General features: G+C 40.9%; 1 protein-coding gene across 3 annotated transcripts in view; it reads right to left on the reverse strand.

Moving 5' to 3' along the window:
- The window catches only part of MAPRE1 (microtubule associated protein RP/EB family member 1), a 145,545-nt gene that overhangs the window by 81,947 nt on the left and 36,799 nt on the right, over window positions 1-26,799 (reverse strand). The gene's annotated exons all lie outside the window — the stretch shown is intronic.

Here is a 26,799-nt window from a genome sequence, read left to right on the forward strand (position 1 = left end):
AAGTCACCCCTGACCTGGCAGTGTGTTTTCAGCGCTGTCTTCTCATCATTGGAGTGAATGCATAATCACCTAATTGAAATCTATTTCAATGCATTTAAATTCAATTTGCGCCGATTCTCAGTGTACAGATTTACACGTGCACTAAACAGTTTTGTACATGCTGTGCACATTAACATGCACACAATTCCAGCGCCAATCGCTCCTAGCACCAACATTAGGTTTTGAGAATATGGGCCACAGATTGTGAGCCTTTAAAGAACAGATTTGTAAAAAGTAACCAACCACAACATCCAAATACTGTACAAGCATTTTTCCCCATAGGCAGAAAATAGAAAAAGCCTTTTGCACATCAAGTTCTCAAGACAACCACAACCATTTTTCAAAAGGACTCAAAATAAAAGCAATTTATATAGTGATTCAGTCCAATCATGTAAGAGATTATAACAAAATGGATTATTCAGGACAAGTCATCTTATTGAAAAGCAAAAAAATTAAAGTCATGGCATAAAGAGGCCAGCTGTGATATTTGATAAGATGGCCAAAACCTTGCACATTTTGGCCAGATGTTGAAACAAGCAGTGGGGTGATAACCTGTCTTTGAAACTGAATGATATGTATGAGATCAATAAATGGATGTTTGTCAATGGGTTGATACTAAATATTGATAAAACAAAAATAATGATTATAGGAGAACAACAGGAAGAACTTTGGCCTAGTGATATATTTTTTAATGATCACCGAATTCTGATTAGCGAAGAGATTAGAATGTCGGGGGTGATCTTTGATGCAAAATTATCGTTTAAATCTCAAGTGGCCAAAGTAGTGCAGATTGCATATTTTGCAATTAGAAAGTTGCTTCAACTGAAAAATATTTTTATCTGGTTGGAATCTCCGTCAAGTTTTACATACATTACAATAATCAAGCTATGAGAGTACCAATGTCATTTTATTTAGGTCTTCTATCTACACACTTGAAAGCATTTCCGATTGTACAAAATTCTGCAGCACGTGTCGTCATGGGTATATAACAATATGAACATATCATAACAATTCTAAAGAAAATGTATTGGTTGCCAATCTGCTATAGAGTAGCAGATTAAGATTTTGAAAATAGTCCACCAAGAGATGTATGATATTTTGCCATTATCAGTCTAAATGTTTGAAAATATATAAACTGAAAAGAATATTGAGATTGGAGACCAGAATGCTGCTAAATATACAAATGAGGGATGAAATTAAGTATGATTCTACTCAAAAATCTTGATTTTCAACTGCAGGTCCGACACTTTGGTTTGTGTTGTCGGGAAAGATGCACTTTTGTAGTAAAGTTTTATCATTTCAAAAATTCCTTAAGGCACACTTTTATTTATTAGCCTTTAGCTGATTCCCAAGGGTCTGACTGGATGCATGCCATTTGATATATGCTTGTAGAACAGAAAGAAAAGAAATATTAAGGCTGATAGATGGGTCTTACCCATTTTTTACATGTTGATTTTGTATTTTATTGTAGTATGTTTTGTAAAATTGTCTGTATCATTGTGAATGTTTTACAGGCCACTTAGGTGTATATAAGTAGATTATATATATTTTTAAATAAATAAATAAAAAGCTATCATCTGAATTACTACTTATCTTATTGGTGACTACCCCTGTCTAGCCGACAGCTTCACTTTCCTGTAGTATTTCATAGAAACATGATGGCAGATAAAGGCCAAATGGCCCATCCAGTCTGCCCATCAACAGTAACCATTATCTCTTCCTCTCTATAAGAGATCCCATATGACTGTCCCAGGCTTTCTTTAAAATTAGACAGAGTCTCTGTCTCCATCACCTCTAATGGGAGACTGTTCCACACATCTAACACCCTTTCTGTAAAAAATATTTCCTTAGATTACTCCAGCGCCTATCACCTCTTAACTTCATCCTATGCCCTCTCATTCCAGAGCTTCCTTTCAAATGAAAGAGACTCGACTCGTGCGCATTTATATCACGTAGGTATTTAAACATCTCTCCATATCTCCCCTCTCCCACCTTTCCTCCAAAGTATACAGATTGAGATCTTTAAGTCTGTCCCCATACGCCTTATGATGAAGACAAAGCACAATTTTAGTTTTCTTCCTTCTGGACCAACTCCATCCTTTTTATATCTTTTTGAAGGAAAGGCCTCCAGAATTGTACACAATATTCTAAATGAGGTCTCACCAGAGTCTTATACAGGGACATCAATACTAGAGAATGACACGGTGACAAAATTCATCACCGTTCCCGCGGATAACCGCGGGAAACCATCTTCATGTCATTCTTTAAGGAGAGAGGGAAGAATCAGAGTATGAATGTCCACAACCACTGACCTGCAAGCTTTGCTTTGAAAAATGCTGGTGTAGAAGGACTGAGGTTGAAATAGACACTAGAAAATGACATGGGATTATTTCCCGCGGTTATCCGCGGGGACGGGAACAGTGATGAATTTTGTCACCGTGTCATTCTCTAATCAATACCTCTTTTTTCCTACTGGCAATACCTCTCCCTATACACCCTAGCAACCTTCTAGCTTTCGCCATCACCTTTTCAACCTGTTTGGTCACCTTAAGATCATCACATACAATCACATCCAAGTCTCGCTCTTCTGTCGTGCACTTAAGTTCTTCACTCCCTAAACCAGTGTTTTTCAACACACAGTACACATATCCTTGGAGGTACGTGGGCTGCCTGTTGGGGATATGCAGCCTGGCCACTGCCAGGGATCTCTCCCTGCCTCCCACTGAAGCCACTGCTGCCGGGGATCTTCCATGTCGCTCTTTGCACGCCTGCTGCACCACCCTACCACCAAAGCTGACCCGGAGCAAACACGCTCTATCTCCCCCCACCCCAGCAGCAACTCAGCCCACAAAACTTCCCCCGATGTCAATTCTGACATCAGAGAGAAAGTCCTGGGCCAGCTAGGCAGTGATTGGCTGACCCGGAACCTTCTCGCTGATGTCAGAATTGACGTTGGGGGGGAAGGCTTGTGGGCCAGCCACTGCATGCGCCATGGCTCAGAGTTGCTGCGGGGGTGGGGGGGGGTGGGGGGGGGGTGGGATAGAGCGTGTCAGCTCTGGGTCGGCTTCGGGGGAGTGAATGAGGTCCAGATGACAGGAAGCATGAAGGAGGCAGAAAGGAAGAAATATTGGAAATGCAACCAGAGACTCATGAAATCACCATACAACGAAGGTAGAAAAATATAATTTTATTTTCAATTTAGCGATCAAAATATGTCAGTTTGTGAATTTATATCTGCTGTCTATATTTTGCTCTATATGTCTATTTTTGTATAGTTGTTACCGATTGCATATTTTAAAGTCATCTGCCTTGACCTCTTTGAAAAAACCCCCGAATATAAATGATAATTAACAATTGGACTCATCACTTACATTTCATGAACAGATAAATTCCTTGACAAAAAAGTGTTTTTTAGTCTGCGCATGTTGAGGAAGGTCAGATCACTATTCCATCAAGTTGTGAGCGGATGTGGGAGATTTTTTGTAGTGAGAACTTTTTGAGTTTAAACAGAGACTGACACCCTTATGAAAGATGTTGTCTTTTTGAATTCACTACTTGGCGTCCTGATGAAATATTGAAACGTGGCACTTCGAGGCCAAAATAACATTGCTCAACAGATAAGTTCCAGTTTGAATTTTTAGATGCTTTTACACACAGTACATTGTTAAAATTGAGAGTAAAACAATGATTGGATGGTGAGGTTTTTTGGGGAACTCGTTCTACTTTTTCCTCCATGTCTCTGAGCACAACCCTTTAATTACATAATCATTATAAAAGTTTGGTGATTGAGTTTCATTCTTAAAAAAATTATTTTGAAAAACATGTTGTGTTTTGTATTTAGTGTGATTTTTTTCACGTTTTTCTTTTTGAATTTTTTTCCTTCATATTTTGTGAATTGATAAATATAAGCACTGCTTATCCGGCATAAACAAACAATGGGTTTAAAGATTTTGATTGGCTAATGGTCAAAGAAAATGGTTTGTGGTGCTCATTGTGCATGAAATATTCAAACAAACATCCCTCCCAAGTAGGGAGTTACCTTGGGTAAACATGTCATGCACAAGAATTCAAAAAGAAAGCTTGATAAAAGTAAAACGCACATTGAGTCTTCTGTTTAGGAAAATGTGTACTAGAGCAAACTGAAATCAGTCAAATTCAAAGATCTGTATCTGTGTTAAATAACTTACAGAGATGCCTTTGTGGGAGCCTTAAGATCCATGTATTGGTTGGCAAAAAATGAGTTGCCACATACAACGTTGTTTGAAAAGCTGTTGGAACACTGTAAAGAAATGGGTTGTTCCTTTTTACAACATCTCAATGTTGGTAAAAATGCACATTACACCTCTGAAAGAATAATGTAAGAGCTGCTGGATGTCTTAGCATCAGAAATAAAGTCTAACATACTGAAAAATATATATGCTGAACATTTTTTCAGTATTCTATGTGATGAAACCACAGACATCTCATTTGTAAAACAATTATTTACATTAATAAATAATGTTTGCCAGGTCACTAAAGAGGTCAGAATTAGTTTTGTATCAACTTGCATTATGATTGATGGCAAAGCGGAGACTATAACCAACATACTGCGTGCAAATTTGGACACTCTAGGCTTGAAAACTGCTAATCTGGTTGGACTAGGGTCAGATGGAGTGGCTGTTATGATTGGGAAACAGAAAGGTGTGGCAAAACTGCTTAAAGATAAAACATCTGGACTCTTGGTCAACTGCCACTGTGTAAACCATCGATTGGCCATTGCAAGTGCCCAAGCAGCAGCTGTTGTACCTTATTTAACAAAACTGAACATCTTAAGGCAGCCGTTCTATTTCTTCCAAAATTCTTCAGTTAGGATGGCTGGTTTAACGGAAATCCAAAGTATTCTGAACATTCCCCAGATTAAGCTGAAAATGGCCAGTGACACTAGATGGCTGTCTCATGACTGCAGTACAGTAACTCCGACAGGGTATGGTTTAATATTAAGATGGGTATAGAGAGGGCTCATTCAAAAGCACAGGTTCTAGACTTTTAAAAAACTAACTTTGTTCAGATGGAGGTTTACGCCAAGGAATTATTGTCTGGATGGGAACGTCTGGAAGGAGTGGAAATGTGGTGGGTAAAACTGAAAGGAGCGATTGTAAGGGCGACAAACATTTTTGTGAGGCAAGTAAGTAAAAGTAAGAGGGAAAAGAAGGCCACTTTGGTTCTCAAAAGTAGTAGCTGAGAAGGTAAGGAATAAGAGGTTAGCTTTCATAAACTACAAAAGATCATAGAAAAAGGAAGACAGGCAAAAATATCTGGAAAAGTTAAGAGAGGCTGGTCTTGTAGTCAGGAAAGCAAAGATGCAAATGGAAGAAAAAATAGCTGACACAGTAAAACGGGGAGACAAGACATTTTTAGTTATAGGAAGAAGTGTAAAAGTGGCATTGTGAGACTCAAAGGTGAAGGGGAGTAATATGTAGAAGCTGAAAAAGAAAAGGCCTAATTGCTTAACAGATATTTCTGTTCTGTGTTTATGGCTGAAGCACTGGGATCGGGACCGCAGAAGACATACGTGAATAGGGATGGAGGAGTAATAGACCTTAATTGATTTTCAGAGGGTTGTGTTCGTGACGAACTAGCTAAAATAAAGGTAGACAAAGCAATGGGGCCAGATGGTGTACATCCTAGGGTGCTGAAGGAACTTCGGAAAGTTCTGGTAGCTCCACTGACTGACCTTTTCAATGAGTCTCTAGAGTCAGGAGTGGTACCAGAGGACTGGCGAAGGGCGGATGTGGAAGTAAGGAAGAAGAAGGAAATTACAGGCCGGTAAATCTGACTTCTGTAATAAGCAAATTAATGGAAACTTTTAAAACAGAGAATGGTCAAGTTTCTGGAGTTCTGTGGATTACAGGACTAGAGGCAACATGGATTTGTTCTTGGGCCTGTTCTTTTTAGCATTTTTATAAATGATATTGCTGAAAAGTTGTAAGATTTGCCTCTTTGCAGATGATACCAAAATCTGCAATAGAGTAAACACGCTGGATGGTGTGAATAACATGAAGAAAGACCTGGCGAAGCTTGAAGAATGGACTGAAATTTGGCAGCTAAAATTTAATGCTATACCAAGAATACCATAATATAAAATTACTTAAATATTTAATTTATTGATTTCTTTAATTCAATTCATATCCTAAAGACAACAAAATTTATTTCATCTACATTAAAAATCTACAATAACATATGTAATCAACATAAGCCTCCAACTCCAGCTGAGTTTCAACTGAGTCCATCATCAGGGAGGTTGAAAATATAAGTACTAAGATAATAATAAGAGTTTTCTAAATATTACAACTAGTGCATTTACTATAGTCAAATACATTCCAATAACCATTAATCCTCAGTTGCTAGTTATGAATACCTAACTTACAACTGTTTAAACTATTTAAAATTATAACTTTTACCTGAATTTACTTCTGATACAGATCTCCGGATGGGAGTTCCTGCTGGAAAATATCAAGTGAGGGAATTACCACCACAGAGCTCCTTATATAGGAGGAGCCTACCCGGTCACATGACTCCCAATGACCTATCCTCTGGGAGCTTAATTGTTATCCAATTTAACATCCAAAGAATGGAATTAAATTGGAATGAAGTTAAATTAGAATTGATTGAGATAAACTGAATTAAATTAAAATAAAATAAAATGTTCCCCTGTAGTAAAAGGGAGCTAAAACATTTTGGCAGGCCATTCAATTTCATGGTTAAGACCCCATTGCTCCACTTTGTGCCAGTCATATATTAATTTTTGTTCTTTATAAAGCAAAGTTTGAAATAAATCTCCTCCATGAGGTAAAGTTACTTTTATCAGAATTGTGTATCTTAATTCATTTAAAGGGTGACCAGCTGTTATCCAATGTTGAGTCAAGGGAGCCTTCATTTTGCTTGTCCTAATGGTGCTCAAATGTTCCATAATTCTCAATTTAATCTGATGTTGTGTGTGGCTTATATAGTATAGGCCACAGGGACAAACTATGGCATATACTACCCCCTGAGATTTACAGTTTGTGGAAGATCTGAATTTAAATACTTTCTGTGAATGTGGTATTGTTATTTAAGTAATGTGCATAGATGCATAACAAACTGAACATTGCCTACAAGGGGCGTGTCCCGGGGGAACTTTCCATACTGTAAGGTTGAGTTTTTAATATTTCACCTAAATTTCTAGCTCGCTTGAAAGCAAATCCTGGGCGTTCTTTTAAATTTGGATGAAGGCCAAGTATATGCCAATGTTGGTGTATTGCTTTTTGTATAAAGTGTGCTTTGGTAGAATAAAGTAATACACAAACCAGAGGATTTTGTACCTGAAGCTTATTTACCCCATTGAGTATGAATATACTTGGTTCTTTTAAAAGCCTTTTTTACTATGGGTAAAGGGTATCCTCGTTGGCTAAATTGAGTGGCAAGATTTAAAGCATTATGTTTGAAAGAATCATCTGATATGCACAATCTTTTTATGCACAAATATTGCCCCAGTGGGATACTATCTTAAATTTCTAGGATGAAAGCTTTTATAATGCAGAAGGGTATTACAATCAGTTGTTTTTCTAAATAAATCAGTCATAAACTTATTATTTTCTAAAGTGATTTGTATGCAGGGCCGGATTAACCAATAGGTCCAGTAGGCATGTGCTTAGAGCCTGAAATGGTCAGGAGGGCCCGATGTAGGAGCCCCCCCCCCCCCCCATCGGTACCACGAACCACCCCCCCCCCCCCCACTGGCAATGTGGCCCCCCTATCGACGGTGCTGCTTGCCCAAAGCTTCCCTCTGACGCAGCTTCCTGTTTCCGCCTGGGTGCATCAGAGGGAAGCTTTGGGCAAGCAGCACCGCTTGCAAAATTACAGATCCCCTTGCCTTTCTTACCCGCTTTGCTCATTTGTATTACTTTCCATCAATAAGGGGGAGCATGCGTTGCCGATTGGGGGGGCCCGCGTTGCCGATCAATGCTTGGGGGAGGCGTCGCCGTTCTAAAATTAAAAAAATAGGAGTGAGTGGTGAGATGGGCCTGGATGGAGGGAGAAAGAAAAGGGGACAAGGCAGAGCAGAGCAGATGATGGATGTGGGGAGAAGGGAGACCAAAGGGAGCAGGGCAGATGATGGATGTGGGAAGAAAGGGGCAGGGTAGGACAGATGATGGAAGTGGGGAGAAGGGAGACCGAAGGGAGCAGGGCAGATGATGGATGTGGGAAGAAAGGGGCAGGGTAGGACAGATGATGGAAGTGGGGAGAAGGGAGTAGGACAGATGATGGAAGTGGGGAGAACTTGTGCTCAGCCCTCACCTCCTCACAACTGCTACTGCTTTCCCACATGCTGGATGGGGGGAAGAAGATAGAGTTAGTGAGATAGTGGAGGGGTGAAGGAAAAGGGTGGCAAGCTGTGCGTAGACACAGTGAAAAGAGGGAAACTGAGGGCTGAATAGTAAGAAAGAATTTAATTTAGACAGGGGCAGAAAATAGAGAAGAAAGACCAGAGAAGAAAAGGAAAGGGAAGAGAGAGGAGAGAGATGGACACAGAAATATCACATCCGAGTGAAGGAAATGAGACGAGAAATGCTAAAAACCACAGGGGGGGAGGGAAGGAGAGATGGAAGGAGAGAGATGCCAGACTATGAGGGGAACAGAGGGAAGGTGATGGATGCCAGACCAAGGGGGGAGGAGGGGGCAGGGGCAGAGGGAGACAAACATTTTCTGGAGGGGCAGACAGTGGATGGAAGGAAGAGAATGATGAGAAGATGAGGACAGCAGAAACCAGACAACAAAGGTAGAAAAAAATTTCTATTTGTTTTATTTCTTTTTGCTTTAGGATAAGGTATTATTGTAGCTGTGTTGATAATTGTTTATTAATAGAAAATGGAAATAAGATGATATTGTTTATTGAACTAATTTTAATACATTTTTTACAAATTCATAGACCATAACTCCTTTCCTCAGGTCAGGACAGGGATACTGTAACAGCATTATAGTTTACTGATCTGAAGAAAGAGGTTTTAACCTCTGAAAGTTAAGAAAGAAATGTATTAGCCCAATAAAATGATGGGCACTAAATTTTCTTCCCGATATGCCCCATGCCTCTTACCCAAATGCAAAATATAAATTGGTGGGCTTCCCAAAGCCCTCCCAGCTGACGATCTCTTCCTCTAGGAAGGAAGGGGAGTTTTGTTCAGAGATGTTTGGAGGTTGCATAGAAGAAAAACTGTACACTGGCACTGGTATGGTAATCTTTGTTTTGAATTTTAAAATAAAAGAAATAAAGTGGAAATAAAGAAGTAAATACATGGGGATGGGGCATGGTAGGGGCGGGACAGGGGGCACATTGTACTTGTGTGCCTAGGGGACCTCAACAAATTAATCCTGCCCTGTTTGTATGTCCAAAAAATTAATTTGACATCTATTCCAATTATGGTCAAATTTTATATTATCATCAACTCTGTTAATATATTGAAAAAATTTAATTAGTTGTTCTTCAGTTCCTTGCCAAATGAAAATCACATCAATCAATGAAGCGCCTCCAGGTTAGAATATGGGTACTATATGGACTATTGTGAACAAATTTAGACTCAAAGTCAGACATGCTATCGAGGGGGCTACTGTAGCCCCCATCGCTACTCCCTTTATCTGGAGAAAACATTCCTTTTCAAACTCATAAAAGTTATTCTTAATAATTTTTGTAGCCATATAGCTTAACTCAATTTTTTCTTTAGATATAGGGCACTGTTCTTCAACTGCTGGTCCGTGGACTGGTGCCGGTCCACAGGAAATTTCTGCCGGTACGCACAGGGTAGGTGAGATTGATTAACTTCAATTTTCTGCCGGTACGCACAGGGCCGGCAAGAGCAAGATATTTTCAGTTGGTCCGCGCTGGGCAGGAGAGAGTGGTTTTCTCCCCTCTCTGCAGCTCTCCTTACTTCCCAGCGCAGCGATTCAGAAAGGCAGCCTTGGGGCTTTTGCTGAGTCACAGCCATCTCTGATGATGCAACTTCCTCTTTCCTCAGAGGTGGCGCGACCCAACAAAGGACCCGAGGCTGCCTTCCTGAATTGCTGCGCTGGGAAGTAAGGAGAGCTGCTGGGAGGGGAGAAAGCCACTGTTGGAGGCTGGGAAGCTGCTGGGCAAGGGAAAAAAGGGACAGCTGCTACTGAACCTGGAAAGGGAGAAGGAGAGATTCTGCTGGGAGGGGAGGAGGGAAAGGAGTTTGGGAAGCTGCTGGGCAAGGGGAAAAAGGGACAGCTGCTACTGGACCTGGAGAGGGGGAAGAAGAGATGCTGCTGGGAGGGGAGGAGGGAAAGAAGTCTGGGAAGCTGCTGGGCAAGGGAAAAAAAAGGACAGCTGCTACTGGACCTGGAGGGAAGGAGAAGGAGAGATACTGCTGGGAGGGGAGGAAGGGAAGAGAGTTACTGCTAGACAGGAGGAGGAGGGAAGGGAGAAGGAAAAAAGGAAGGAAACAGCTGGCAGGGAGATTAGAGGAGGGGAAAGGGAGAGACAGGCATGAGAAAGTAGAGAGATTGATGATGGGAAGGGGTCAGCAGAAAAATAAGCAGAGAGGATCAATGATGGTAGATCTGGTGTAGGAGAGATAAAAATGAAGAGAGCAGTGAAGCTGGAATGAATCATGTAAAAAGGAGAGAGGGGGCGCAGGCAGGCTGGATGGAAAGGGGAGAGGGGCATAGAAAGAAGACAGATACTATTTGGAAGGGGGAGAGGACAGACAGTGGATGGAAGGGGCAGATGCTGGTTTGAAGAGACAGAGAGTGCAGATGCCGGATTGAAGAGTGAAAAGAAGATAAAAAAGGTAGAAAAAAATAATTTTATTTCTATTTTGTGATTAGAATATATCAGATTTGAATTATATATCCTGCTAGAGCTGGTGTTAGACATAACTTGGGACTGCAAAGCTCAGGCACTGCTTCTATAGCTTCCAGCTGGCTTAGGGCGCTCTCTGACTAGAGGGCAGTTGCCCATGTTGCACTCCCCTAACCACTATTCCTGTCATGTGTGACTGCGGTATTCTGTTAGCATGATATTTCTGTGTAGCATTCTGTAATAATTTGGCTTGTTCAGTTTTCTTGATAGTAGAGGGGATATATATGAAAGGGAGGGGAGATGGGTTTTGTTAATCCTTGCCCTGTGTTATTTGTAATTGTACAGAATATTGTTTCTTTTTATACTTTAATAAAATATATTCAATATAAAATCATAACTGAGGCTTGCGCGGATGTGATCAGATGATTTGCAGGGACCGAGCTCGCGGAGATGGGGCGGAAACAGGGTTTTTAAATTTTAGTCTTAGTAGTTTGCCGGTCCACAAAATAATTCTTTTATTTCTGCCGGTCCACAGGTGTAAAAAGGTTGAAAAACACTGATATAGGGAGTCTATTCAGATATCTATCAATCATAGTCAAAGCTTCCTCTTGAGGGATGTTTGTGTATAAGGACACCACATCCATTGTGACTAATATAATTTGTCAATGTTCTCCAAAATTTGTATGTAATGCTGAGAGTCACGTATATAAGAGGGTGCTTCAGACAGAAATCTTTGTAAATAAAAATCCAAATATTGTGATAAAGGTTCAAGTATAGATGATTTCCCTGAAACTATAGTGTCCAGGAGGATTTATAAGTGTTTATGTATTTTGGGTACAAAGTAGATATAAGGTGTTTTAGGATGTTCATTATAAAGAAATTTATACTCTTTAATAGTAATGGTACCCGACATGTTAGCCAAAGTTAACACTTGTTTTAATTCAGAGGCAATCTCACTTGAGGGATTTCTTAATAAGATGTTATAAAATTCAGTGTTGGAGAGCTGCCGCTTAGCTTCCTCTATATACTGATCCTTATCCTGGATAACTATGGCACCTCCTTTGTCAGCTCATTTTATGATAATACAGGTGTCATTTCTCAAACTATCCACTGCTGTCCTTTCCTGCAAGGTTAAATTATGTTATGATTTATTGTATGATTCTATTTTGGTAAACTCTTTTAAAACCAACTGTTCAAAGGTAACAATGACTGGATCTGGTATACCCGGCGGGTTCCAAGTTGAAACTATTTTTCCTTGAATAGGGAAAGTTAATTCATCTGGTTCTCTGGTGGTTTCATCAAAGAATGCTCTCAACCTTATTTTTCTAAAAAAAAAAAAAAAACCCTTCTTAAATAACAGTTGGCTTTAAAAGAGTCATAATGTACAGATGGAACAAAAGACATACCATATTGGAATATATTTTCTTCAATATTAATAATAATAATAATAACTTTATTCTTGTATACCGCATTACCATGGAAGTTCTATGCGGTTAACAGATGAAGAGACTGTACATTTACAGCGAAGTTACAATTTCGTTGATGTTATATTTACAATTTTAGACGATACATATTCGGTCAAGTTACCTTTACATTCTAGACAATAAATATACGGTGAAGTTATTTTGGCAGCTAGGTTATATGTTCGGAGTGGTTACATTTGCTATAAGCTCGATACTGCAGCGTTATAGATGTCGGTGTTACATGAGGCGGTAAGGGTCTAGGGGAGAGGGGTCAGAAGAGGAGGGAGGGGGGAGGAGGAGGGAGGATAAATCAGAGGAATTTGTCAAAAAGGTAGGTTTTAGTTAACTTCCTGAATGTTTGATAGTGGGGGGAATTGGAGATGAGAGAAGAGAGGCATTTGTTCCATTTGCCCGCTTGGAATGCTAGTGATCGGTCAAGGAATTTTTTGTAGAGGCAGCCCTTCAGGGAGGGGAAGGAGAACAGATAGGTATTTCGAGTACGAGAGGGGCCAGTAATTTCAAGGTGCTCAGATAGGTAGATTGGTGAAGAGCCTGCTAAGGTTTTGAAGCAGAGGCAAGCAAATTTAAAGGTGATTCTTGCCTCTACCGGCAGCCAGTGGAGTTTGGCGTAATAGGGGCTAATGTGGTCGTATTTTTTGAGGCCGAAGATGAGGCGGACGGCGGCATTTTGTACTATTCTTAGACGTTTGATGATGTTTTTATAGGCTCCTAGGTATATGATATTACAGTAGTCCAATATGCTTAAGATTAATGATTGGACCAGTAAGCGGAAGGAGAGGTGGTCAAAGTGGTGTTTGATGGTGCGAAGTTTCCAGAGGGTGCAGAAGCATTTTTTGACCTGGGCACTGGTATGGTCTTCGAAGGTTAAGCATCTATCTAGGATGACTCTGAGTATTTTTATGGAGGGGTTGATAGGATAATCAAGGCCGTTCAGTTTCATGGAGGTGTTTGTTATTTTATGGTTAGGGCTAGCCAGGAAGATTTTGGTTTTTTCAGAGTTCAATTTTAATTTAAATTGTGAGGTCCATAGTTCTAACTTGGTGAGGATGGAGGATGTGAGTTGTTCCGTTTGTTGGGTGAGTGAAGTTAGGGGGATGATGAAGGTGATGTCATTGGCGTAAATGAATGATTTAAGGTTTAAGTCGGCTAGTGTCCATGCAAGAGGTGCCAAGTAGATGTTAAAGAGGAAGGGGGATAGTGGGGAGCCTTGTGGGACTCCACAGGAATTACGCCATTGATGGGAGAAGGTTCCATTGCTGTGGACCTGATAGGTACGGCTAGTTAGGAAGCATAAGAACCAGTGTAGCACTTGGCCGGAAATGCCGATGGAGTCCAGGCAGCAGAGCATGATATCGTGGTCGACCAGATCAAAAGCGCTACTTAGGTCGAATTGGAGTACTAGGGCGCTTTTGCCCAGTGAGAATAATTGGAGGAGGTAATTGGGTAGGGTGGCTAAGACCGTTTCCGTGCTGTGGTTTGAGCGGAAGCCGGATTGGGAATCGTGAAGGATGTTGAACTTTTCTAGGTAGTTCATGAGGTCATGGTTAATGAGGCCTTCCATGAGTTTTTGGAAGACTGGTATGTTGGCGATGGGTCTACAGTTGGTGGCGGAGGAGATGGATTCTTTGTTGTTTTTGAGGCGGGGGGATACGAGAATGTGGCCAAGTTCAGTCGGGAAGAGACCAGTGGACAGGCATAGTGAGACCCAATTGAAGAGTTCGGTTTTGAATTGGGGGGGGCGGATTTAATAATGATGGGTGGGCAGTTGTCTAATAGGCAGTTGGAGTTGGCGTATTTTGAGAAGAGTTTGAGGAAAAGGTTCCAGTCTGGGTTTTCGAATGAGCTCCAGGTCATGTCGGCCCTTGAACCTGTTGTGTCTGCTGCTGGAAGGTTAAATATTGTCTCAGTGTTGGGAGTAGTAAGTGACGATTTTAAGGTCTGGATTTTGTTGGCAAAGTAGTCAGCTAGGATTATTGCGGGGGGCGGGAGTTCTGAGCTAGAGCGTTTGTGAGAATCGGTGTCTAGAAGGGAGTTGACTAATCTAAAAAGTGCTTTACTGTTGATGAGTTGGGAGTAATATTTACTGCGTTTTTCAACTATCAGTTTTTTGTATTCACTGACTTTATTTCGCCAGTTTAGTCTGTTGTTGTCATTCCCTGATTTGCGCCATGTTTGTTCTAGTTTCCTTACTTCGCGTTTTATGGCTAAGAGATCCTCATCAAACCATTTGTTTGAGGGCCGAGGGGTTTTTTTGCGGAGTCTTGGGGGGCGATGGCATTAAGGACTTGGTCACTGAAGTGTTTCCAGTCAAGGTGGAAGTTGGGGTTGGGGTTGGAAATGGGGGTGTAGTGGGACCAGAAATCTACGGGATTAATTTTTTCTCTTGTCCAGGTCATCTTCTTTGTTTGGTTAGGTGTGTATTTCCTGTCTGGTTGTTTTTTTAACCAGGATAGTTCAAAGTAACATAGGAGGTGGTCGGACCAAGGGGTGTTAGACCAATTTTGTTTTGTGAGACTTATGTAGTAGGGGGGAGTTGGAAAGGAAGGTGACCATGTCAAGCTGGTGTCCTTTGTTGTGTGTTGTGGTAGGAGGGGGCTTGGCGAAGCCTAGTGATGTGAGGAAAGAGTATAGGTCTGCAACATTGGGGTTTTCTTCTTGCTCAAGATGAAGGTTAATGTCTCCTGCTAAGAGGTTGTGGGTGCCAGCTGCTGAGTTTGTGAGGAGGAATTCAAAGTAATCTTCTTTTGCAAGGTTACATTTATTCGGGGGGATGTAGAATAGCGTGACGTTGAGGTTATCGATGAGGTCGGTTTTAGAGATTTTGCAGGTGAGGATTTCTAGATCATTGGTCGATTTGGAATCTAGGATTTGGAAGTGAAAATGGTCGCGTAGTATGATGGCCAGGCCTCCTCCCCTTTTGGAGTTTCTTGAGAGGGGGATAATTTTGTAGTGTGGTGGGAGAATGTCTGCTATGATGGCATCCTGGTCGGAGATGAGCCATGTTTCTGTTAGAAGTACAAAGTCTAGATGAGTTTCCTCTAGCCAATCTTTGAAGAGTTGAGCTTTATTTCTAACCGAGCGAATGTTCAGGTAGGCGCCAGGAAGAATAGATTGTTCTAGGGGGGGCGAGGGTTCTGTGCGTTGTAAATTTTTTAGGGATCGCTTTCTGTTTTGTGTTGGTCTGGGTGGGTGGCGAGTAGTGTGAATCACAGGGATGGGGAAAGGACCTGTTTCTGTGACGTCCTGAACGAGTCGGTGGGGTCGGAGGGGTTTATCGTGTCCCGTGATTCTAGTCCATGTGATGTAAGTAGGTATGGGTTCGAAGGCTAAAGCTTTAGAGATCCAGCCTCTTGTAGTGAGCAGGTAGAGAAGGAGGAGGGCAGTGAGCTTATGGGTAGGGCTAGACATGTTTGTTGATAGGTAAGGTAGCTAGGGGAGGGTGGACAAGAAGAGGAGGAAGGGCAGACTGGAGGTGCGGGGTAGGAGGCGAGACAGATGCTTAGTCAGATTGCGTTTAGATAAATTGTACACATTAGATTTACATTTTTTAGTGATCACTGCTCCTTTTGTCTGGTTATTTTCTTGATGGAATTATCTTTTTCTGTAGGACAAGGCATTCGTAAAAAAGAATCTGACATATTGTTAGTTGGGGGATGTTCAGCCATTAACTTATTCTGTTGAACAGCAAGCTTATTTATCATCTTCCCCAGAAGATTCTTGAACTAAATCTTCTTTTTATTACCACCTTGTTTTCGTTTCAGATTTTTATTGCGAGTTTTATCCTGTCATGGGTATACATACCTTTTTGTGTAATCATATAAATCTTGTTTGAATTTTTATATTTAAAAAATTTTTGCTCTTGTTTATGTGTATCAATTAATTTCTGATATTCTAAAAACTGTTGCTGGAAATGATGTCCTTCAATATCTTTAATCATATCCAATTGAAGCTGTAATTCATTAGATTGTTCTAATATAACTGTTTGTAATACATCAATTGTGATTAACATCAGATCCTGTGAACATTGGGATATTATTTTATTCCATCTCTATATATATTATATATTATCTAGAAACCTCGGGGGTTTGTTAATTATTAATCCCTGGGTAATACGTTTAACATGGCAACATGGCTTCTGCCATGGCTTCTGCCAAGGAAGATCGTGCCAAACAAACTTACTGCACTTCTTTGAGGGGGTAAACAGCCAGTTGGACAAAGAGGAACACGTAGACATCATTTACCTCGACTTCCAAAAGGCCTTTGACAAGGTACCCCATGAGCGGCTACTTAGGAAGCTGTGGAATCACGGGGTGGAAGGGGACGTACACAGATGGGTTAAACACTGGTTGGCAGTCAGAAGGCAGAGGGTTGGAGTGAAGGGTCACTACTCGGACTGGAGGAGGGTCACGAGCGGAGTTCTGCAGGGGTCGGTACTCGGACCACTGCTGTTCAATGTATTTATTAATGACCTGGAAACAGGGACGAAGTGTGAAGTTATAAAATTTGCGGATGACACTAAACTCTGTAGCAGGGTTAGAACTGCGGAAGAATGCGAGGATCTACAAAGGGACCTGAACAAACTGGAGGAGTGGGTGAATAAATGGCAGATGAACTTCAAGGTCATGCTTATAGGGAAAAAGAACCCGATGTTCAGCTACCAAATGGGGGGATTAACCTTGATGTAACCTTGAAAGAGACTTGGGTGTACTGGTGGACACAACAATGAAGTCAACAGCACAATGCGCAGCAGCCTCGAAGAAGGCAAACAGAATGCTGGGTATTATTAAGAAGGGTATTACAACCAGAACGAAGGCAGTCATCATGCCGCTGTACCTCGCGATGGTACGACCACATCTGGAGTACTGTGTCCAATATTGGTCACCGTACCTAAAGAAGAACATGGAGATACTTGAGAGGGTTCAGAGAAGAGCGACAAGAATGATAAAAGGTATGGAAAACCTTTCAAACGCAGAGAGGCTAGAAAGGCTGGGGCTCTTTACCCTGGAGAAGCGAAGACTCAAAGGAGACATGATAGAGACTTACAAGATCATGAAGGGCATAGAGAAGGTAGAAAGGGACAGATTCTTCAGCCTATTGGGAACAACAAGAACAAGGGGCACTCAGAGAAATTGAAAGGGGACAGGTTTAGAACCAATGCTAGGAAATTTTTCTTCACTCAGAGGGTGGTGGACACTTGGAATGCGCTTCCGGAGGATGTGATAGGACAGAGTACATTAAGGGGATTCAAAGAGGGATTGGACAAGTTCCTGAAGGATACGGGGATTGAGGGATATAGATAGAGGTAGAGATAGGATCATGAAAGGGTATAGATAGAAGAAAAATGGGGATTAAAGGGTTTTAGACAAAGGATCACTTACAGGTCATGGACCTGATGGGCCGCCGCGGGAGCGGACTGCTGGGCGCGATGGACCCCTGGTCTGACCCAGCAGAGGCAACTTCTTATGTTCTACCAATATAATTGAATGTAATTCCAATCTAATTAATGATTTATTTAACTTTAATAATTCATCCCAATTGGCACTCAAGTCACCAGGGTTGTCTCCAAATAATCGAGCTCCTGCTAACAGTGTAGAAATCCTATCAGTGGGACTTTAATTGATTCATCATCAAGTTAAGTGAGCTTCATTGGGCCTGAATGGCTTCAAAACTTAACACCATTAAGAACTTTGAAGATTGATTGATGGACTCTACTTTAAAGCTTTAGATCAGTGGTCTCAAACTCAAAATCTTTGCAGGGCCACATTTTGGATTTGTAGGTACTTGGAGGGCCTCAGAAAAAATAGTTAATATCTTACTAAAGAAATGACAATTTTGCATGAGGTAAAACTCTTTATAGTTTATAAATCTTTCCTTTGGGCAAAGTCTTAATAATAACATTGTAATTTATAGCTAAAGAGACATATGATCAAGAAACTGTTTTATTTTACTTTTGTGATTATGATAAACATACAGAGGGCCTCAATATAGTATCTGGCGGATATATAGAAGGATGCTAGGTTGCATAGGGAGAAGTATGGCCAGTAGGAAAAAGGAGGTATTGATGCCTCTGTATAAGACTCTGGTGAGACCTCATTTAAAATATTGTGTACAATTTTGGAGGCCGCACTTTCAAAAAAATATTAAAAAAGATGGAGGAGGAAGTGACATCACTCTAGAAAATGGCAGCCTAATCCTTGAGCTCTATTGGAGCTTGAGTAATTTAGCGATTCTATAGTTTCCCATGCACTTTTTTGATATCCTTACGGCGGATTTCGATGTTTTTGGTATATGGCGAGTCGCAGGAGGTTGGATAAATTTAAATATACGAGTGCAGTCAGCAATAAAAAGAGCATGGGATCTCCAAGCTCACCGTCGGCGCAGAAAAAGATGGTGCTGAGGTCGGCACCGGCATCTACAGCATTCACTTTGGGGTCAGAGAACACAGAATCGGCACAGTTGCAGACCACTATGGAAGCCTGGTTCCAAGACCTTAAGGCAGAAATGGTTGGAGTTTGCACTGATGTCAAGGCTGCTTTGGCGGAGCTTCGATCGGAGATGGTAGAGCTGGGAGGCTGTGTAGTGGCTTCCGAAGAGCATGTGTCCAAATTAGCTGCGAATTTGGCAGAAACCGCAGCAGCGACTGAAAAAACAGCGTCTACTCTGGTGGAAATACAAAATCAGATTGAGGACTTGGAAAATAGATCACAGTGACTCAACCTGCGATTTAAAGGGATTCCAGAAATGGAGCACTATAAGGACTGCAAGCAAGTGGTACAGGATCTGTGTAGTCAGCTTTTGGGCACAGAAAATCTGGTGGACTCTTAAGGATATTGTATCTTCCGGGTACATCGGAGCTTGGGTCCTATTAGAGATCTGTTGGACACGGGACATCATAGCTTGTTTTGGTGACTATCTGCTCAAAGAACGTATTTTGCAGGCGGCTTGACACAACTCACAGTTTCAATGGAGTAGAGTTAATGTGGAGATCTATCAGGACCTGGCCTTGGTTACCTTGCAAAAATGCAGAGCTTTTCATGAAGTTACACAAGTGCTTTGCCATGAAGGTCATTGCTACTGCTGGCTGTTTCCTTTCGACCTCTGGATCACTGTCCCAAAAGGTGGAGGAGGTGGCAGTCCCAAAAGGTGGAGGAGGTGGCAGACGCTTGGCTGGCCCTCAAAGATCTGGGCTGTGGGGGATTGTCGCAAGATCTTTCCCCAGAGTTTCCTCAGGTGCAGCAACCAAAGAGAACTCGCAGCAATCACTATCCTGTGAGGTGCAGAACATCGCTAATGCTGCTACCTGAAGGCTTGTGGAGGCTGGACTGTAGATGGACAGTGTGGAGATACTATGGTCGGACCTAAAATCAACCCTACAAGAAGCAACCAACATATATATAAAAACCGTGAGCAAGCGACGCAGCAAAATTAAACCACAGTGGTTCTCTGAGGAAATTTCAGAACTAGTAACAGTCACAACTACCGGAAGCAAAAGAAACATATTTGACAACATCTAGGAAAGTAAAAACGTCAGTCAGGGAGGCCAAACTCCGGATAGAAGAAGATATAGCTAGGCGGGTTAAAAAGGGGGATAAATCCTTTTTTAAGTACGTAAATGACAAGAAGAAGAACACAAACGGTATTGGGCGCATAAAGAAATCCGATGGTAATTTTACAGACTCGGATGCAGACAAAGCAGAGCTGCTCAATAACTACTTCTGCTCAGTCTTCACTTGTGAAGCACCAGGATCTGGACCGCAGCTACAGACAAAGGGGAGCTTGGAGGATCCATTTCGGGAATTTGAATTTACCTTGAACAGTGTCTACCAAGAACTGTCAAAACTAAAGGTTAACAAAGCTATGGGCCCGGATAATCTACACCCGAGAATGCTTCAAGAGTTGAGGGATGTCCTGGCGGAGCCGTTAGCCGAGATTTTCAATCTTTCCCTTAGCAAGGGAAGAGTTCCCCCTTGGACTGGAAAATTGCCAACGTTATCCCGCTTCACAAAAAGGGATGCAAGTCAGAGGCTGAGAACTACAGACCGGTAAGTCTCACATCAATAGTGTGTAAACTAATGGAAACGATGATCAAAAACAGATTAGACACGTTTCTGGATGAGGAAAAATTAAGGGACTCCCACCAATATGGCTTCACGAAGGGTAGGTCCTGTCAATCTAACCTGATAGGGTTCTTTGACTGGATAACAAAAAAACTGGACGGGGGAAGTCCCTTGACATAGTGTACTTGGACTTCAGTAAAGCTTTTGATGGTGTTCCACACCACAGGTTATTGAACAAGATGAACGCGATGGGACTAGGAGAAACGCTGACTGCATGGGTAGAAGATTGGCTCAGCAGCAGACTTCAAAGGGTAATGGTAAACGGTACTCTCTCAGAAATGTCAAGAGTAACCAGTGGAGTGCCGCAGGGCTCGTTCTTGGGACCGATGCTATTTAACATCTTTGTAAGTGATCTGACTCAAGGACTTCAAGGCAAAATTACATTATTTGCCGACGACGCTAAACTGTGTAACGTTGTTGACTGGGCAACAGAACCTAACTGCGCAACCGCGCAAAACACTATGGAGCAAGACCTACTTTTACTTGAACAATGGGCCAGTACTTGGCAACTAAATTTCAATGCCAAAAAATGTAAGGTGATGCATCTTGGTAGCGGGAATCCTTGCACTACATACACCTTAAATGGAGAAAAATTAACAAGAACTGAAGCAGAAAGGGACTTGGGAGTAATCATCCGTGAAGACATGAAGGCTGCAAATCAGGTGGAAAAAGCCTCAGCAAAGGCTAGACAAATGCTTGGCTGCATCATAAGAAGCTTTATCAGCCAAAAGCCCGAAGTTATAATGCCGTTATACAGATCCATGGCGAGACTGCATCTGAAGTACTGTGTCTAGTTTTGGAGGCCACACTACCAAAAGGATGTGAAGAGAGTTGAGTCGGTTCAGAGAACGGCCACAAGGATTGTCTCAGGACTCAAAAATCTTCCATATGAAGATTGCGGTATACAAACCTAAGGATTAGATTAGATTAGATTAGATTGTCTGAGCAAGCTGTGCTTATACTCGCTCGAGGAGCACAGAGAAAGGGGGGACATGATAGAAACCTTCAAATACATAACGGGCCGCATCGAGGAGGAAGAGGAAATCTTTACTCTTACGGGTCCCACAGTGACAAGAGGACATTCACTAAAACTTAGGGGAGGAAGATTTCACAGGGACACCAGGAAGTACTTCTTTACCGAGAGGGTGATTGATAGATGGAATGGTCTTCCACGTCAGGTGGTCGAGGCCAGTAGTACGCTGGACTTCAAGAGACGATGGGACAAGCAGATGGGGTCGCTACAGAGGTATAATAGAGGATAGTTTCGCGAGGGTGGGAGAGATCTTGATTGAGCAGACTTGTTGGGCCGCTGGCCCTTTTCTGCCGTCTTATTCTGTTTGTCTGATTTTCTGCTGTTCCTTTCGGTTTTCTGCTATGTTTTGGTGTGAAATGATCTGTTTGGCTGCGGGTGTGACATATTTGCGGATATAACAACTGCCTTCTTAGACTCTCACTGGCTACCCATACAAGCACGAATCCAATTCAAATTCTACTGCCTGATATTCAAAGCATTACACGGCTCTTCCCCCTCCTATCTAAATAACCGCTTAAACCAAATCTCCACCTCAAGACACAGAAGATCCTCGAACCCTTTCGCCTTCCCCCCACTCAAAGGCACACAACGCAAGAAAATGTTTGACAACCTTCTAGCAACACAAGCAGCAAAAATCAACCATTCCATCTCCAATCTTATGACAATATCAGACAACTTCAAAACATTCAGAAAAGAAATCAAAACCCTGCTTTTCAAAAAATTCATCCAAATATCTTAACCCCTCCTCTTTTACCTCCAGAAGATTCACCTACCTTCAGATAACCTTCCCCCAAATTACCCACCTTAACACCTTCCAATTAAACAAATACCATAAATAGATTGTAACCTACCCTCTCTAACTGAATTCCATATGTATTTTTCATATAGTTCTTCACTGTCAGTTTAATTTCCATCCTATAAATTCACATAGAATTTTTCTTTTTTCAACCATCTTTATTTTCTCTTCTTTATTAATTTCCAGGTACTTTAGTTAGATTGTGAGCCTTCGGGACAGTAAGGGAATTTTTTAAGTACCTTCTTACTTCTCATTTATAATCTTAATGTATATTTTCTTCAAACCGCTTAGAACCTAACGGATGTAGCGGTATATAAGAAATAAATTACATTACATTACTGTGAGCAATGGGAGTAGAATGGGGTAGTGTGGTTGGTGGGGTTTCTCGGTGGTGGGATGGCTCTGATTATATGTTGGGTCTGAGCTGAACTGTATTGGCTTTTGGGATTTCCTAGAGGGTCAGGAGCAAACAGTTTCTGCCTGAGTGCTGCTAGTAGATAGACGCGGCCCACAACCACATCGAAGAGGACTCCTAGATATTCCAGCGACTGCATGAGCATCTGATTGCTCTTTCCGAAGTTCACAATCCAGCCCAAGTCCTCCAGAACCTGGAGCACCTGCTTCACTGTGCACCATCTCTCGGATAACGAGGAATCTCTGATCAGCCAGTTGTCTAAATAAGAGTGAACCTGGAGACTCATTTTCCGCAGGTAAGCTGCCACAACCACCATCACATCTTGGTGAAGATCCGGGGCACAGTCGCCAGCCCAAAAGGCAGAGACAAGAATTGGAAATGCTGTTCCAGACCATGACACTGCAAAAATTTGAAGGGCTAGAAAAATAGGAAGTGAGGAGAGGATTCATCTCCCTCATGCTCACAGACAAGCACAAGTAACAAAGAACGCCAATGAGACAGCAATGACTCTCAAAGTCACTGCCTCAAAAAGTCTCCTCAGCAGTCCTGCATATCCTTCAGCACCACAGTGCTTTCACTCAGAAGGGAGGCACACTTAGTAGCCTGTGCAGCTAAAGAATCTACCTTAGGCTGACTAAAAAAAAGTGCTGATCTGGACATGGCTCTCACTACTTTGAGAGAACCTGCAGGAGAATCCCACTGTTCCAAAATCAAAACAGTAATGTTTGGAAGCCAGGGAAATGCAGATAACTGATCCCTCACTCCACACCTGAGAGAGGAGGTGGTAGCAGGAGCTGGCTGTGTGTCCAAAATCAGCTCTTGCAGAGACTCCAAAAGAAAATTTGGTAAGGCAGAGGACTGAAATAAACACAGAACCATGGGATCGTCTCCAGGTTCTAAAGGCAAAAAGAATCCAAAGTGCCAGTGTACTTTTCTGGTCCCCAGCTACGAGGGGAGCATCCATAAACATCATCAGTATTCCCTACAAACGGGTCTCTCAAGAACCAAACAGCAGCAGGCCAAGCAGCATATGTACCCTGAGAGGCTACACCATGATGAAGCAAGTCCAACGCAAAGCAGGACTACTGCAGGAGGAGCATGGCTGTACCAAAAAGTTTTTCATATAAAATAAAATAATAAAAAGGAGAGAGCAGAACAGAAACACTCCTTCTGGCTCACGTGCAAAAGAGAAAAACTGCAGGTGGCAGTAGAGCTTCCGGTGAAGTAAGAGGATAACAGAAAAAATCCGGAGTGGATTACTCCTGCATATGGCTCACAGACATGGGGAGATAACCTGCTTGATCAGAATGACACATCTATTACATTATCATAGCCTGGAATTCTTATGCTTTCAGATGGATTCTATGGGTCATCAGGCCGCACAGTTGTATAAATTAATATCTGGATTTGTAAATAAAAAACCAAAAAATGGTCTTAGGGACATTTGGAGCATTGAGATTAAGCATCAAATTAATGCATCTCAATGGCCACGACTTTGGTCGTGGAGGTTAAGATGTACAGTATCAGAATCTATGAGACAAACATGTTTTTTTCTTTTGCATAGAGCTTTTTGGACCCCTGTTCGTTTACAAAAACTAGATAGCTTTAAGTCTAATAGATGTTGGCACTGTCATCTTGAAGCTGGTACATTAGATCATCTTTTATTCTATTGTCCATTCATATTATTATTTTGGAAATCAATTTGGCCTCAAATAAATAGGATGTTAGAAAATCCGGTAGCCTTGACATATGATACTATTTTATTTGGCACGGCAATGAGAGCAAAGAGTAAAATTTCGTCAAATAACAACAAACTTATTTATTTTGAATGGGGTAGCAATTCAACAAATAACATACAATTGGAAAAATTATGACAGATTAAATTATAACTTTTGGTGGAATTCTGTATGCCATATATATATAAAATGGAACGTACAATAGCAACACAAAAAGGATATTTTGGTAAATTTCTGAAAATATGGAGACCATTAACAGACTTTTGTAATGAATGATAACATTTTCCCAAGGTAAGATATTTGATAGAAGGGAAAAGGGTGAGTATTATTTTTATTTATCTCATAATGCATATGAATATGTCAATAGTCTCACTGTATTTGTATGAAATTCTGTAACGGGAGGTGATGGGAGGGTTTCTATTTAATAATAATTGTTTAGTTATCAAGTGTAATACATAATATAGAATTATAGAATATAAATATGTAATGAAATGTTATATTATAGAATATAAATATTATAGATATTATAGAATATAAATATTGAGCAGTAGTGGCTCGTGGCCAGTAAGGGGTGATGTCTATGGGACAGTAATGGAATGGATGTCAGGACATGATAGTGCAGTATTTTTGTGGAATTTTTCTACAAAAGGGCCTGTTTTTCGTATGATTCTGGGTAACTCTAGTTAGATACAAGCATATGTGTTAGTTAAGGCCATGCCCAATAGAAGCGTACGAAAAACTGGTGAATAAAAATCTGATTATGGCTGTCGCCAAGGCCAGAAAAACACACTATAGATTAATATTAAGGGAAAGCATAATAATATTCTTTGTATGTACTTTGCTATTAAGCTAGATCATAAAGGAAATCAGGATATACATGGACTCCATTTTGTTCTCTGTCTTTCTATATCTTCTATGTCTTGGACTCCATTTTGTGTCAGTGACTTTCTGTCTCTGTCAAGTCTTTGTTCAGGTTTCCAGCTTCTAGCAACGTGGTTCTAATTGATACCAGATGTGCCATAGGCTGGTTAGAAAAAATATTAGATTACATATCCCAACCTGAGATACATATAAATGGTTTAACTAGAAATGAATGGTCTGAATGGATGTGGGGCCCCAAGCAAGTGCTGAATGGATGGATGAAATAATCTATATTTAAAATGAAATGGAGGATACTAAGGGAAAAATCCTGAACACAATATCCGGAAATGGTTATCTTAGAGTCAGAGACTTCTGTTCCAGTTTCTAACATAGGAAGGCTTCTGTGTAAAGATCAATGAAATTTGAAACTGTCAGCTCAGGGAGAGTGGAAAACAGCCCCTCCTTTCCTCTAAGGCTGAGAATATTTCAGCACCCTGTTAACAATTGTAGATTCTCTTGAATATTGGATATGTTATAAAATGTTAATGTATATTCAGAAATGAATGTAAACAAAACAAATGTAATTTCTGAAACTTTTAAACGTAGAGGAATTTTGTCTAACTTTAAACACCACCTCTGTTAGTTTTGATTGGCTGACAAGCCGATGATGTCACACTGAACCAAAGGTATATAATGGGGTGCTTCGAAATATTGAGCTGAGTTTGTTATCAAAAGGCCAGCATTTTGGCAACTATAACGACCTCCCACTAATGCAACTGTTAACGCAACTATGCTTTATTCTTTTGAGTTTCATAATGGAAACATAAAAACAATAACTAAATAAATAATTATGTTTTGGTAAAACCTTGCGTTAGCGTCATTTTCCGTGTTTTTTGTTATTTTTCACACCTTGAGTGAAAGCTAGCAGCTTAATTGGCAACTGCAGCTTTATGAGTGCACAGGCGTCCAATGCCCATGCTCAATATGTAATGAAATTATAGAATATAAATATGTAATGAAATGTTATATTTATAACATTTGAGAGTTGTATGAGAGTTAATCAAGTGTGTATTTATAAGTTCATATGATTTTATCTAATACACTTGTTATAATATGCAAAAATGAATAAAGAATTTAAAACGACACCTCTATTACACTGGAAATCATTTTTGAAATAAGGCGACGAAAACTAAACATAACACAGAGACATTATAGTATTCCTGGTTTTATTTCCCACCCATTTCCTAATAATTCTTAGCATCGTGTTTGGTATTTTTGGCCACTGCTATACACTGGGCAGAAATTTCAGACTTGGCCTTTGATTAAATTCTGATTTTTTTTTTTCAATACTGCAATTGAATCACCACAAAGAATCCCGCATAAAGTTTAATCCATTTTAAAAAGGAGTTGGCATGTTTCTGGATATATGAATAACTCATGCAACTGTTATCTCTTAAAAATTCTAAAAATACCTAAGATTTATA

Source organism: Geotrypetes seraphini, chromosome 11 (assembly GCF_902459505.1).
Source record: "Geotrypetes seraphini chromosome 11, aGeoSer1.1, whole genome shotgun sequence".
In the NCBI taxonomy this organism is placed as follows: domain Eukaryota; kingdom Metazoa; phylum Chordata; class Amphibia; order Gymnophiona; family Dermophiidae; genus Geotrypetes; species Geotrypetes seraphini.